The 15,085-nt window shown below is 40.9% G+C and overlaps 1 protein-coding gene across 10 annotated transcripts in view; it reads right to left on the bottom strand.

The window, feature by feature from the left end:
- BMPR1B (bone morphogenetic protein receptor type 1B) overlaps window positions 1–15,085 on the bottom strand; it is a 252,620-nt gene that overhangs the window by 62,058 nt on the left and 175,477 nt on the right. The window lies entirely within an intron of this gene.

The following is a 15,085-nucleotide window of genomic DNA, read 5'->3' as shown; positions in this document are numbered from 1 at the left end:
TGTGTGCACATCAGAATGTGAATAGAGGTTGGATCAGTTATAGTATCAGTCTGGTGAAAGTCGGACACCCAGACTGTTATCATCAGAGAGAAGAAAAAAAAGAGGAAAAAAATGGAAAGCAGCATTTCTGAAGAAATCCTAAGGAACTCAGGGGAAAATTGTTTTGAAGAGACGCTGAAACTTTGGAAATAATGAGACTACAGTATTTTGCTCTGTCTTAACTCTAGAGACTCAGAATTTGCAGCAAGCCCTAGGCTAAATTAAAACATATTTTTATTACACAATGAACCTAACTCTGCAGTATGTTTCTTTGGTCACGATAGCTTAATTTCAGGGGAACAAAGCAACATTAAAAACTGATCTGTGACTCTACCCGTATTTCCTAATCTCCTCTGAGATTATTTTTAATGAAGGGGAAAAAAAAATGTTTTTCAAGTAAAATAATCCATATCACATTTGTCTCCAGACCTTTAACTGTATAATGCAATTTCCCTCAGACAATGTTCAGTTTCATCTATACAATCCTTTTTTTTTTCCAAAAGATTCATCAATATTTTGAAATATAAAGTTACTTAGTTGCCTTGACTTTTCAAATGAGTTGAACTGAAGTTGTAACAAACAATACGATATTTACCATGTTTTCTCCCATTCAATGTATGCAATCTCTTGCGAATGGTAGCTTCTGCCAGTTGGGATTTTGGTTGTCAGAGCAGGAGAATTTTGCTTTCCAAAGCCTGTTCTTTATGCACTGCTGGAGAACTTTGCATTTAGCACAGAACTGCCATGTACATGCATGCAACTGCATTGTTAATTTATAGGGGAAGGTGGGAAGCAACATTTTCAGTGTAGAGTGAAAGAAGATAATAAATAGCCAAACCAACATGGGCCATGCACAAGAAAGGAGATGGAGAGTGCGGTAAAACCAGTCAACTCTGCTGGACTGAAGCTGCCAGGCAATACCGTTTCTTTCCTAACAACAGTAATGCTCTGGGTATAGCCTAGATCACTAACATGCAAAAGAATGTTTCAAAAAAGGACAGAGAAATGCTATTTTAAAGAGTTCCTTCATGTCTCTTCTCAAGGGGTTTAAGGAAACAGATACCAAGTGCTCGCAACATTGCAGAAATGTCTTGAATTTTTTTACGGTCTGTGTCCACCAAGTTTCAGGGGAAATTTCTAAAGAGCCATCCCCGGACACACTGCTGGAGCGCAATATGCTGCAAGCATGCCACGCTCAGCTTTGTCCTTTCAGAAGCACACACAGGTGTTTTGAAGGAATGCTTCGCCTAAAACCTGCCTTTTGATTATTTATGGCTTTGGAGACCTTCTGAAAAGAGAGACCTGACAAGGGCGCTGAGCTTTGTTTAAAGAACTTAATCCTCATTCTCCCAGCTGCTGACAGGAAAAGGCCATGTTTTGCTTAAGTAAAAAATTCCTCTCTTAGAATCAAGGGATGAAAGTGAAAGAGAGGAGCAAACACCCTCCCCGAACAGCAGAGGTAGAACACCCAACAGCTGACTGTTAACAGCAGCAGAAACAACTTTTTCTATTCTACAATATATACCAAAGTAAAAAACCTCTGCCAGGTGGCATGAGGCATTACAGGGATATGAAAACCATCCAAATAATAACCTGATCCTGTGAGATACCAAGTTCCTCCCTCCTGTCGAAATGAATGGTGCGGAGGGTACTATGGATGTAACCCGAGCAGTGAATCACACTCTAAAGCCTACAAAGCATAAGCCATTTCAGTGCTATGCTCAGCATTATTTGAAACGTTTCCAAAAAGATAAAAAGCCACTCTTCATTTAAACTGAAATTCAGATCTTGGATGCACACATTGCCATGAGCTTTGATTTCCATTACTCCTAAAATATTGATAGCGTGAGTCCAAGGGAAAAATTGTTCAAAGTGTTCATAGATGTTTTTTTTCCCTTAAAGACCTATATTCTTACCAGTGCACACAGACCTAGAGACTTCCAAATATATTTCAGTACTACAGGCTTGTAGTAAATACAATTTGAAGAGTTACAGTTCATTCCAGGAAGCAGTTCTAGTAACCTTTTCTTAAACAAAATCTTCACTCACGAGTTGAAGGGTTTGTACAAGGTGTGTGTTCGTTACTGTTCCTTCAAAGATCCGACCTAGCTTGACCAAGTAATAAAACAGTAAACACCCCAGGCTGTACTAATTCAGACCCCAGGGACCTGAAGAGTTGGATTTCCTAACAACGTCAACTCCGGAGGGAATATGCCAACTCAGCGGGACTTTTCCAGCAGCCTCGGTTCCTGCCTGCCCGAGGCTACAGCAGGCTGTGCAACAGCCCAGTGGATGATGCACTGTCGTCCATCCCAATAATGGGAAACACAGGCTGATCTGATGAGGAGTCAGAATGGGTGGAGAAAACAGACCGAGCTGGACCTAAAAGCTGAGAAAAAGCATTGGCGGTAAAACCGATAAGCCTGACAAGCAGCAGAAGTGTGCTGAGAAACCAGGGCAGTGGGAAACAAACTCACTCAAGGTGGGGAACGGGCTAGGGACAACTGAGCCGAGTGGGAACAGGAGTCACTGGATGCTTCTCTGTAGCTTAGCATGACACCTTGGCTTGCTGAATCTCGTCGCTCCTCTGGAAAAATCTTTCTGCAAGGCCCTGGCAAAATGGCCTGTCCCTTCCAAGTGCTAGACACACAGAGATTTGTAACCTATTATTTGTGCCACTTACTCTGTTCACTCAAGGGAAAAGTTTTGTGCAGTGGGTATGCGTGGTCATCACGCTGCATCATGCTTTGGCACGATGGGTGTGCACGCTACGTGACGGGACTTCTGTCTTCCATTTGCTTTTTTCAAGTCTAAACAATCACCTATAAAACCACAATATGTTAAAAGCACACTTTAAAAAAATCATCAGCTTACCCGCCCACCCACCTACTTAGGAGATGGTTGAATTAGTGTAACTTCTGCAGGTTTGTGTAATAAAGGATACTTATTGTTTCCTGTAAAATCGTTTTTCAATTTTTGCCAGAAATTTAAGAGGTAGGTAAGGTAAATAACCTTGAGTAGAAAAAAAATATTTAAAAGTGGAAAAGAAAATGAATGATCTCTGAGTAATGCAGCTACATGCTTTGCCATGACCTATTTCTCCAACCACTGCCTGGGTGTAAAGCCAGCAGAAACATATAAGCCACTCTTTTCTCAGGCTATGCCCAGTTCTTTGCTCCACTCTTCTACAAAGCTCAACCTGAAAACCTAGGGTTGGATCAGCAAGCACCACGAGCACTCACAAGTACCACTGACGTCAGGAAGGCTGTGCTTTACCTTGAATAAGTAAGTGGCAGAGGAGAGAGCCCAAAATGCCTCAGGCCAAGCATGTGGTAGAACAACAATGTGATTTCACAAGTAGATTTAACCAATGTCAGAACATACTTCCACTGAAAGAGGCGGTCCAACCAAAAATTGGTTTTCCTTCTGTTTCGGTGGGGTCATTTTGCAGTCACATCAGTGATCTGCTCCCCCATGCAGCTGCCCAAGTACCAGAGACAGGCGAGAGGGGGATCATAGCAAGGAGGTATACACTGCTGCTCGCATACTAAGTTAGCCTGCTTTTACCCAAATGTGAAACCACAGCTGGGTGTCATCTTCTAGCCTGAACTGTCCTCTGCCTTGATGCTCCATCTGCAAAGTTGGGGGACAGATATCTCTTTGTCTACCCGCAGGGATTTGTGAAACTAAACCTAAAGTTAATGAACATTCAGACACTACAATGATGGGTGTCTCAGGAAAAAAAACCACGAGGAAATGAATAATTAGGGCCTCAGCAGTGTTTGAATAGCATGCAGTAAATAAGGCGATGGTCACACATCGAACAATGCAACTAAAACTAAATACTGAATAGGGACTCATTAAGCAAGCGCTGCTCATCCTTTGGACTGAAGAAAGCAGGGGTCCAATGGAAAAGCTAATCTGTTACATGCAATTAAAGACTGCATAGTAATGCATATGCACAGAGGTCAAACAAAGGTTGCATGTGCAACATAAATGCAGACATTTTGAATGCAACACTAGCAGGGGTATTTTCATCCAGTTCTGTTCTTGTGTAGCGTGACTTGCCCTGAATATAAAACTTACCAGGCAGTGCTTACAGACTTGCCATCATTTTAGATCTATAAATATTCTTTCTAAATGTCATGTTACTCTCCCTAAAATGTATTAGCTTGGGTGCATTATGCACTTGGTTAAATTATTTGGTCCAGATCAGGCAGGAGACCAGGTTAACATATCCAATTTGGAGTACTGAGGTTGGGACACACACCTTTCCTCCACCACATCCCTCCTACAGTTCCTGTGATGAGGCCAAAATGTGGTTGCCTTCACTCCCCAAGTGAAGATCCTGTCTGTGAGACAAGCAAATGAATGAATGACAAAACTCTCTTTGCCATTCTGCAAGGGGAATCTATTCAATATTACTTCAGATTAAGCTGCCTTGAAAAAAATGATGGGCATGTAACATGGAAGTAACTCATAGCCTAAGTGGGCTGCCATAGGACCACTCAAATTTTGAAAGCCATTTGGTCCAGCATATGGAATAGCAACAGTCTGTTGCTGTTTATGTATATATATATATCTACAAATATTTCTATGGCCTTTGTCACCAGTGGAGACAGCTGCTCCCAATTAATGTTTCTCGTAAACAGCTCTATGGAGTCAGACTGCATTATTATTTCGATTTTGCTGGAGAGAAGGTGAAACAAGAGAGCAGACCAAATTCACAAAGGTATCTTTGTGCCTAACTCCCACTGAAATCAGCCGAACTTGGTTCAACCACAGACCTCCTGTGGATCTGGATCCACAAATCAGATGTTCACCTAGGTGGGATTATACTACAAAATTGCAAAATGAACTAAGGATTTTTAACTCCCACTCTAGTTTCACATCTTTAAAAGGTCATTAGTGGACTGAACACAGAATTGCATATTCAGGAAATTGAGCTGTATTATTTCCTTTGGTAAGGTCCTCTTTTCTGTTACTACCAAGACAACATTAAACAGACAACAGAAATTTGGAGAAAGAAAAAAGAAAAAAAGAAAAAAGACAGAAAAAGAGTGGGGTTTTTTTAATACCAAATGGTGGGTTTGATGGCTCTTTTTCACACTGCTTATGACCTATATTTCCCCTAGTGTTGTCCACACACAAAATCCTTTTCATGTCAGACATAAGTGTTAAACTCAATACCAGGACCAAAGCTCTCCTCTAGCCCTGCAAGTCCAAGTATGGAAGGAGTTTGCCCACAAGCAGAAACAAATTGTTTGGAGAGAAGTGAGAGCAGTATGCCGTTCACAGGATTATTTCTTTTTTCATCAGTTCTCACTTTCTCTATTTGCCCACCACTTGCCAACACATCCGTGGCAGGGCTGCAGCCCTTCTCTGATGTAACGCCCATCTAACAACCACCCACCAAAAGCATGAAGGTGCTTCCCAGAAGCAGCAATGTCACCTTAGCACCAAGACATGAAAACATACAGGTGGAAGTGTTTGTTCTTAGCGGGTGCTGGTGCCCACGGTTGTAAAACTCCTTGCACTCTAAACGTGCAGAGGACTCTGTAAACACGTCACTTGCAGAACTTGCAGAAAAGTTGGAGCTTCTTCGCCTACTAAAAGCAAAGTGTTTTAGAGACCTAATTTATTTTCCTATCGCTTTACATCAGCTAGGCATTTATTTCTCTCTGTTACCTAACATTATGTCTCATAAACTATTTGTTACAAAAGGAAGGACGTACCATTAAGCTGATTCTACCATATTTTTTGGTGCTGGGATGCTAGCTTAGTGCACAAACGTGTTTCAAGGGAAATGAAAGGGAAAAAGCCCTTCCTGGGGCTGAGAAAAAACTTGGTTACAAAGGTTAGGTTTTTATGTAAATGACTGCCCAGGCACTTTACATGCTTCTGTAACTTAGGGGCACTCCCTCTTGCTTGTTTATAAACTTTAGTTTTCTTTGGTGGTACTATTTTGTTATTAAACAAAACATGTACTTGACTGAAGTGCATGTCTACAAAGCTAGAAAGTCTTGGGGTTTCGCACCTCCGCCCCCCCCCCCCCCGAAGAATTTCTGAGTGATTTATGAAAAAGTCAGAATATTATATCTAAAAACGAAAATACCAAAGTACAATGACAGTAGATATTCCAGACCAAATCGTCCTCAGGTTGTATAAAACATAACACCTTGCTCTGTCCCAGAGAAAAGTCAGCTTATGACAACCATCAAAAAAACCCTCAAAACCAAACCACCACACAGTACTGTTAATAACCATCCACAACGATAGTGCAGCTACCACTGACTGCTGCTACTAAAGATACTGGATCGATCCCAAATGTTTTGGAGAATCCTATTTTAAAGGAAATTGTCCAGTAAAACTATCAGAATAATAACTATGCTTCCATATCTGGGTTTGCATGAAGACTGTAATCTAAGAGAAATGTGAATCTATGTACATTTAATACAGCCACTACCAAGGAGGAACCATTACACATACCAGCATCTCTATTTCATACAGAGCAGCAATTCCATGCCCAAATTTTCCCATGTGAACAAGCCTCTCCCTAGACAGCTTAATCCTCATTGTCCAGCTAAAATGCCTATTGCAACTGTGCTTTCCCTATCTGCAGCAAGAAACGTCTCTAAATTTCCTTTATTGTAGTTAAAGCTGGAATTTTTCATCCCGCTTTTCTTTTTAAAGAGAAGAAATAACAACAACAACTGATTTGGACAGAATCAGGCATAAAATTTTAGAAAAGCCATAACTACTGCAGACAGTTTTTCACCTTCTTTTTGCTGATGCCTTCTGTATATATTTATTTATTTTCCAATTTATAAGGCAACAAAAATAATAAATTAAGTACGTCTTCAGGCAGCTACTAACAACTGAAGTGGTAAGAGAACATTCTGAAAACTATATTTAACAAATAATAGGGTACATGAGATGTTCCAGCTCTTTGAAAACTGATCTGAAAGAATGCTCATGAAACCTAAATTTATTCACAAAACTGAAGTCAGCAATAACAGATTCAGAAGGCAGTGATGTTATTTCTTCATCTGTAGCTGTTTTTTCAGCTGGTGACTTCCCAGAGGCAGCTATCGTTCATTCAACAAAATCTATCAGTGGCCCTTATTCAAATAGCATATATTTAACAAATAAAATACTGAGTTGTTACTCAATCACAATAGAAAAGAGGTTAGTATAATGTCACATTGATCTAATCAATATGCATTCAGATTTAAGAAGAAAAATGTCATTTGGTTCAGCTCCCAAGAGCTAATTTCCACTGAAGGAATAAATCAGAGCAAGTCCCAAGAGACCACCGGACTGCCCTGTGACGGAGGGACCCAGCTCACCCACCCACCAGACTGGCGTGTCTCAGGAACACGCCTTTTCATCAACCCGATGTCAGATACTTCCACCCAATACAAAGATGCTGCATAACTTATGCTGAGACATTATAGTTGGTAAAAGCTTCAAATATTACACAGTGAGCAGCATCCATTTGGGCACAAGGAACCAAGATAAGCTCAGTGACAGCCAACACTGAGGAAAAACACCATGTGATGCTTGTGCTTGCCTTTTATTTCTAATAAAGCTGTGTTGCCAAAAGGAAATAAAGCTGACTTACACACTCTGTCACTGTATGTTCTGTTCTCAGGAGTGTGGGAAACGCTTTTATCTTCATTCCTTACCCAGGGTATTTAATTAATAACTAATTTTATTTATTTAATACGTATGTTGTTTGATCACAACATATGTCAATTTAGAATTAGTTTGTTAATCGTTACATTTCAGGACAGGATTTTGGTGCTTTTTTCCTGCCAAAGGAAAACCTAGCTGGCTGCTATAAAGGTTCACTCTGTATAGAAGTTGCCCAGTTAGAAAAAAAAAGTTATCCTATCACTTAGGCTGAGCAGACACAAGGCAAAGCCACCCATCAAAAGCCTCAGATGGTACCTAACCCAGGTGAAGGAAGAAACTAAGCCCATTTGTTTCTGAAGCTATGTCACTTATGCTGAATTTCCCAGTGCTACTGCACAGTCACCAAGACATTCTGTGGTTGGCAAGAAAGAGAAATTTGCTAGAAACCTCCTGCAAATGAAACCCAGCTGCTTAAGCACAATCCCAGATGTCTCCTGCACCGTGCGGCTTTGATAGATTAAATTGAGCATAAGAAAGAGATGAAATATTTATGAAAATTAAATTTGCAGGATGCATGTCAGTAAGCCTGAAAAACACTTTTTCAAATGAAGACAGGAAACCACATTTTTCACCCAACCGGGTTAGGTTAGGTTATAGCAGTGGTATTCATGGAGCTCCTGAGATGCTTATGTTTCTTGCAGACTGCTTAGCTTTTATTCAAAGCACTCATTCCAGAAACAGCAACTGCAAATACTGTCTCTTACACTAGTGTATCAAACATTTCTAAACAACGCACTCAAATGAAATATCATATTTTACTCCTTATCCACCAAAATCTAGTATTTTGAAGGCTGGGAAAAAACTCAAATCGCATACGGTACTCTGTGCCGTGACACCATACCCTGGATACTGAATACTGCTGGAACAAACAAAATCCCCCTGTTTTACATTTAAGGTAATGCTATTGGATATTTAAGCAAATTAATATGTTCTGAGACATCTTCAGACTATTGTTTGTGAAAACTTCATGCTTGTATTGGCTTCTTGAAAAGAGCAGATAAGGGTTAACGTGGTAAAAGAGCAACAGAAAGCATAAATTAATTAAGACAATATTCACAACTAAATGAAGCCATGGAAGTGTTAAAAACATCAATTTTTCCAATGATAAACATCTTGTATAAAATCTCCAAACACAGCTAGCTTTTCTCTCTCTTCCTCTCTCCACAGTCCAGGTCTTGACTGTCTCAGCTGATCTGTTACCACTATGGTAAGTGCTACTACCGAATACGATCAGGTGTTCCTTTCCTAGCGGTTTCAACCCTTCACCCCTCCAGAGGCAACTGTCTTAGAAAGGGTGGCACTCTCTTTCAAGGAGCTCTTCTCTCTCTTTTGGGGGACTGAGAAACCCAGAGGAGTTTTTTTGGGAGTTAATCTTTGTGATCATGTAGCACTCAATGACTTCAAATAGCCATACAGATACAGAACTATGACTTAATTCACACCTATGTGGTCTTCTTAGCAATGCAAAACTAATACACAAGATTAATATTTATTCTGTGGATTAATAATAGAGGGGCGGCAGCCCACTGTGTGGCTCGCTGAATACTTTTGAAACAGAAATCAAAAGCCATTAACTTCGGCAAAGCGGGAACAGAGACCAGTCTAACACTTCCCATCGTCCCTGTGCTCGTCAAACGCCTCCTGAGCGTGTTACAAGGCCACGGGACGACCCAGGACAGCAGAGCCGTCCCACAGGAGACCAGGGCTTTATTTGAAGAAGCCCAGCATGCAATGTTTCCCAAACTCTTTCGAAAGAGGAGCAATGAATGACCCATTTCTTTTTCAAGGGATGTTTATACTCTAAGACTTGAGTACCTTTTATACCGCTGAGCTAACGCAAAGCCAGATTTCAGCAGAGGAGCAACAATACACTTTCTTAGCATGCATGTTTTGAGTTGTATTTATATGAACACACTGTCCAAAGCAGCAGTCCAAAAATTCGCTGATAGATGATCAGTACCGTTGCAACATCCACAGACAAACAGATGCCACAAAAACCAGTAGCATTAGAAAACAGCTCCCTACAGTCAGTTTGCAGTGTAAAATACTAAAAAATAGTAGAGCTGCAAATAAAAGTCAGTAAACAGACATGACTATTCTTGTCCTGGATAACCAAACTGACACACTAGTCCTGTTATTTTTTTAAAGGAGTTAAGCCTCCATTTCTGCAACGTACTCAAGGAAGAGAGTAGCCCCGTCAGTCTCAAAAGGACCATTTAAATTTAAAATCATATAGGTGTTTGAAGTAACCTGCTGAGTAAACACTTCATGGTTACTTTAGCTAACACATGGCACATCTTGTTTCAGTCCACTTCAATATTGTGCTTTTTAGCGATTAATCTGGAACAAAAGGCATTAAAAAATTATACAAGTGAAACGCTTGCCAAACTGCAAAACAAGTCAGGCCTTCAAACCCAGTATCTTTGTCAAGGCCAGACAGCTGAGGACCTGACACTCAGTGGGTGATAAACTCCAGTTCAGAACAAGTGGGTGCAAAGCATGCTTCGTGTGTCCTGAGTTGAACCATATCTCCTAGAAAAACAAGGAGGGAGGGAATAAAGGAAGGAAAGATCCTAATATTGCTATCTTCCCTCCAGGTATGATGCTGAAGAGATCAGAATTTGAGCATCTGTGATGCTCACCACAAGCTGTTTTTATTGCTGATTAATAGTGAGAGATTAATAGCTGGGGATGCCGCATAATAGCTACAGTGTAAAGCTCTTGAACACACAGTCATGGTTATGAATTTAACAGCTGGGTTCATACTTTCAGTGGATTTTGCCATATGGTAACCAGGATCAGTTTACACTTACAAAATTATTACTTTAAACACATGCTGTACAACTACACAGCATAGCTACCTCTAAAGTAATGCAGCCCAAAGGTTACCTATCCTCATGTTTCCCGAGTCATCCTTCAGCTTTCAACGAGCCACACCATGTCAGATACTATCTCCTAATTCCCACCATTTTTAGCTTTAAGCCTCTGAGTGTTAAAACGCATCAAGGAGCAGCAAAAATCAGAGGCGGGAGGCAGAGGCCTGGCACTTCGCCAGACAACAACTAGACCAGCAGGTGAACGTGAATTTTTTTGGATTAAACCAAAGTACAGTACTGCCTGCTAATCCCTTGAGCAGTGAACTGTATGACAAGTAATTATACCAAAGAATTTTGTTACATCAGGTTTATAAATTCACCAGATTGAAACGATAATTAACAATTGCGTCTACTCAAAGTCCCTGCGGCTTTGGATCTGTTAATTGTAAAGGCTGATGTGTCACTCCACAGCATGAGGCTGAAGTATACCAACAGAGAGCACCATAGGCATAAGCATTACTTTCCTCCTTGAGGATACAACTGCATCCTGCCCAGTTTTCTCATACTTTCTCCCCCATATTTTTCACAAAAGCTACACTTTTTCATTCAGAAATACACCTCTGTGATTTCCAAGTACTGGTTTAGGACAAATCTACAATGTGATCGGTGCCTTTTGGAAAGATGCTAATTTGTGGCTCCGCTTGGGATGCCACCAATGGCAGTATGGGAAGATGGAAAAAATCTGTCAAATCAATATTCTCTATCTTACATGGGTGAGATGGGCAGGAAAAGCTACGGGTTTTTTTGACAAAGCTCCATTTTTACAGTAAGTTAAGGCGTACGCTTTGTTCCACGTGTAGGACTGATACAGCTAAGCAGTGCCAGATGCAAGGCATTTGGGCCAAAACTACAATTTTGCCCCAAGACTCAACCTCTTACGCAACATTTCTTTCTTTTTTTGAGCTGAACTTTGCTCAGATTATGGGATAGAAGAGAGTTTTCTAAAAAAAGAAGAGGTGTTCTGGCAAGAAGAGCTTTTGTCACCTGTTTCCTTTACAGGACAACCCTCTAGTTTGCATCATCAAGCTCAGCTAAGCATTGTTTCAAAACGTCCAGTTAAATTAGCTTTTGGCCTACATTATTTGTGCTTTAGTTTTCCAATTATGATTACCTTTTCTGACTTTGCTTTTGAACATTTTATTCAGAAAGGATCTCCTTAAGTCTGAATTCCAGCCTAGAAGATTACCCTCTCTAAGTTTGTAATGCAAATTAGAAACAGAAAATAGCACTCAGTTCTAAAGCCTGAACACAAGATCTGCAGTTCAGTCTGACTGAACTGCTCTGCCTTTCCTCCTTACACTTTGATCTCAAGTTCAGAGAACAGCAGATTAAATTCAGCCAAAAATACCCCAGTGCACAGACAGAGATGAGCAGTGGCCAACATAGATCTGTCAAGAACAAACCATGTCAAAAGTATTTAAATTCCCGCTAGCACAGGGTATAGGCCTTGTGGACACAAGACAAGCAAGTTTGCATGTCAGCTGGAGGACAGGACTAGTATTCAAAAACGTTCTTAAGAAGTTCGAGAAATGACTGGGAGAAGGTGGGGTGCTATTCAGCCAGTATAACACAATTCACAGTTGGTGTAACACAATGCACACATGCAAGCAATTGCAGAAATAAAGGCTCTCAGGTCTGAGTTCTGCATTTTGAGGAATATACGGAGAGACTGAAAAATGCACAGCAGAGGCCAGCAAGAGTAATCGGAGACACTCAATACTGGACAAATAGAATTGGGCTTGAACTGGAGCAAAAAAGATCAGACTACACTTAAGACTAATTTTTTTAGAGGTGATGAGAGGGATGTACTGGAACACTTTCCTGGAAACCTGTGGTCTCCTCATCACAGAAGGAAAGTCAAATATTGGTAACAAACATCATATGCATGTAAGAGGGACTGACTAAACTCTTGGCGTAGCCTTCCTGCCCTATATCCAATGCAAATCTGCCATTACATTAATAATGTATTTAATATTAGTAACCATATGGAACCATCAGGATCCCCCCCAGGTGTATGGACAGGCAAAAGGCAGACTCCACCAGCTAATAATTCATGTCCCTGCTGTGACCATCCAGCAAGGAAACAGAAGCTTTGAAGGGAAAGAAGAGAAGCATCTACTAAGCAAATTGATGCTAGAACGAATATGGCTTTAGAAAACCTTGCGCTCGGCCTGAGGCACAGACTGAATTACTTAAAAGACCTCTTAATTTGATTTTAAGCTCTCTTTTCATAACAACCTCTGAAACTGCCTAGAGCAATGAGACTCTGACCCATAACCCGAAGGGTAGGAGGAAGCAAAGTGTTACAGTCACATAACTTAAAAAGAAATAAAAACATAAAGAATATCATTACACAATGCATCACTTTACAAGGTTTTTTTCCCACAGATTTAGCTCCTAAAACTATCCCAAAGCACTCAACTTCAATTGTCATCACCTTCTCTTTCTTTAATTGCTGAAAAATTTTACCAGATTCCACCTCACGTTCGGTATTTCAGAGGAGGACACGAAGCTGGTGAGAGCACTTGTGGGAGCCCAACATGGGTGCTCCCTGGCAAAGATTCCTCAGCACAAACCTCTCACCCTCTGAGCAGTGCTGGCAAACAAGAATATACAGTCCTTGAGAGGGAAAAAATCCTGTGCTGAACAAGCCACTAGTTACATTTCCTAAAAATTTTGTACAAGTGCTCAAAAATCAAGGCAAGATTTTGCTCCCCACTGCCGTGAAGTTGGGAACGCATTTCAAACGCAAACTGTGAACTCTCGAGCTGCTGGGTTGCAAATTATGTTACTGGGAATCTCCCACTGACGCTTGTAGTCCCACTGTTGATAAGACACAATATCTGAGTATCTTATCTTTTGGAGTAACTTTTGCATGCTCATCTTTGTGCCTTCAATTCTGCAGAGGGGGAAAAATCTTGTTATGTTCTGGACAAGAGAAGTTTTCTATGCGCGTCTTTCAGCAACCTACTGCATTTCTTCTACAGATCTGCCTGATGCCCTTGCAGATGCTCCTAAATCAGAATACATCTGATCTCTTTGAAGGTTATCGCACCAAGATTCTCAGTGTCTTTAGGAGCATATTATTTTGGCTTAAATAACTCTGAGGATAATCTAAGAACCCCCTTGTTTTTCAAGGGATCACACACACACAAAAAAAAGTGTCAAAACATTTACCCATCAAAATTTTAAAAGGGAACAGAGAAACTAGTAAGACTCAGAAACATTTATGACTCTGGGTTTCAGGGGAGCTGATCCAGACCCAGCTGCACTCCCCACTTCGGCAGCAGAGGGTGCTGGCAGAATACTGAGGGTCCCTGAAAAAATATTCACAGCTGGTTGGTCAGGTGGGACTGCAATTTGTCCAGATACTTGACACAAGTATCATTTAGGGAGAACAGCACCTGTGAATGGTTTTAAACTAGGCTTTCAGTATCAGTCCGCAAGATCTGCTCATCCCACGCAAAATTGTGCGGTGGGCTCACTCCTATCCCCCACCTACATCGTCTGCAGTCAAGTCTGAAAACGAGGTCAAACGTTAGATATAAAACATCAGTCCAGCAGCTCGTGTGATTCAAGGAGAAAATGATCGACCAAGGATCGCAAGCTTGAATATGAACCGCAAACACCGGTACAGACTCCTGCAGCCCAACCGCTGCTCTGAATCCTGCTCTACAGCTACCGTGCTCTCCCCAAGCCCAGCTGCTCCCACGGACACCGCGTCCACTTCCCACCACATGAAAGCTTTCAGGACGAATGGACTACACGAGTGGTGCTGCTCTTTCTTCTGCTCCTTAGCTTTAGCACATCTTACTAGGAAGCCAAAGTAAAATAATCTCAAGCATGAGAAAAACTCATGGTTGATGCTGAAGGGCTGTAGGTGAGGTCACAGAAAGTTTATCTGTTTAGTTAATGGAACTGACTAATTTATGGGGAGAAAGAAAAACCTTCCTTGCTGTGGGTATTTTTTCCCTCTTTTCGGATGTGATAGCTTGCCAGCTAACTGCTTCGTGATGAAAACATCCAAGCCAAAACATCAAGAGTGTTTCATTAAATTATTTACCACTTTTAAAAAGACACCAAGCTTAACAGAAAAACGTCTCTTTGACGACAGTAATTTTACAGTTCTTCCATAGAACATCGGGACGTGAATGAAGCGCGCTACTGTAAGCACATTTATAAACTCCCAAACACAACATCTCATTTCACACCACGTCCTGAACTTGTTTTCAAATGCAATTCTTGTAAGCACGTTTCAAACCCATTAACCCAAGTTCCGTAGTTTCGGTCCCCACAACGAATACAGCTACTCTGATTCTGCTGTCAATCAAAATTCCGCCTTATTGCACCCTGTTTACTGCTAATTACTGCCCATTTTCCTTATTAGCTATGTCAAATTTTTGCTCCTTGATGGGTAAATACGGCATTTTCACTTATAACTAGCATGATGCTTTCCTGTTAAAGCCGAAGCA

This window comes from Phalacrocorax carbo, chromosome 4 (genome assembly GCF_963921805.1).
Source record: "Phalacrocorax carbo chromosome 4, bPhaCar2.1, whole genome shotgun sequence".
NCBI classification, from domain to species: domain Eukaryota; kingdom Metazoa; phylum Chordata; class Aves; order Suliformes; family Phalacrocoracidae; genus Phalacrocorax; species Phalacrocorax carbo.
This window is presented reverse-complemented; position numbering and strand designations above follow the sequence as displayed.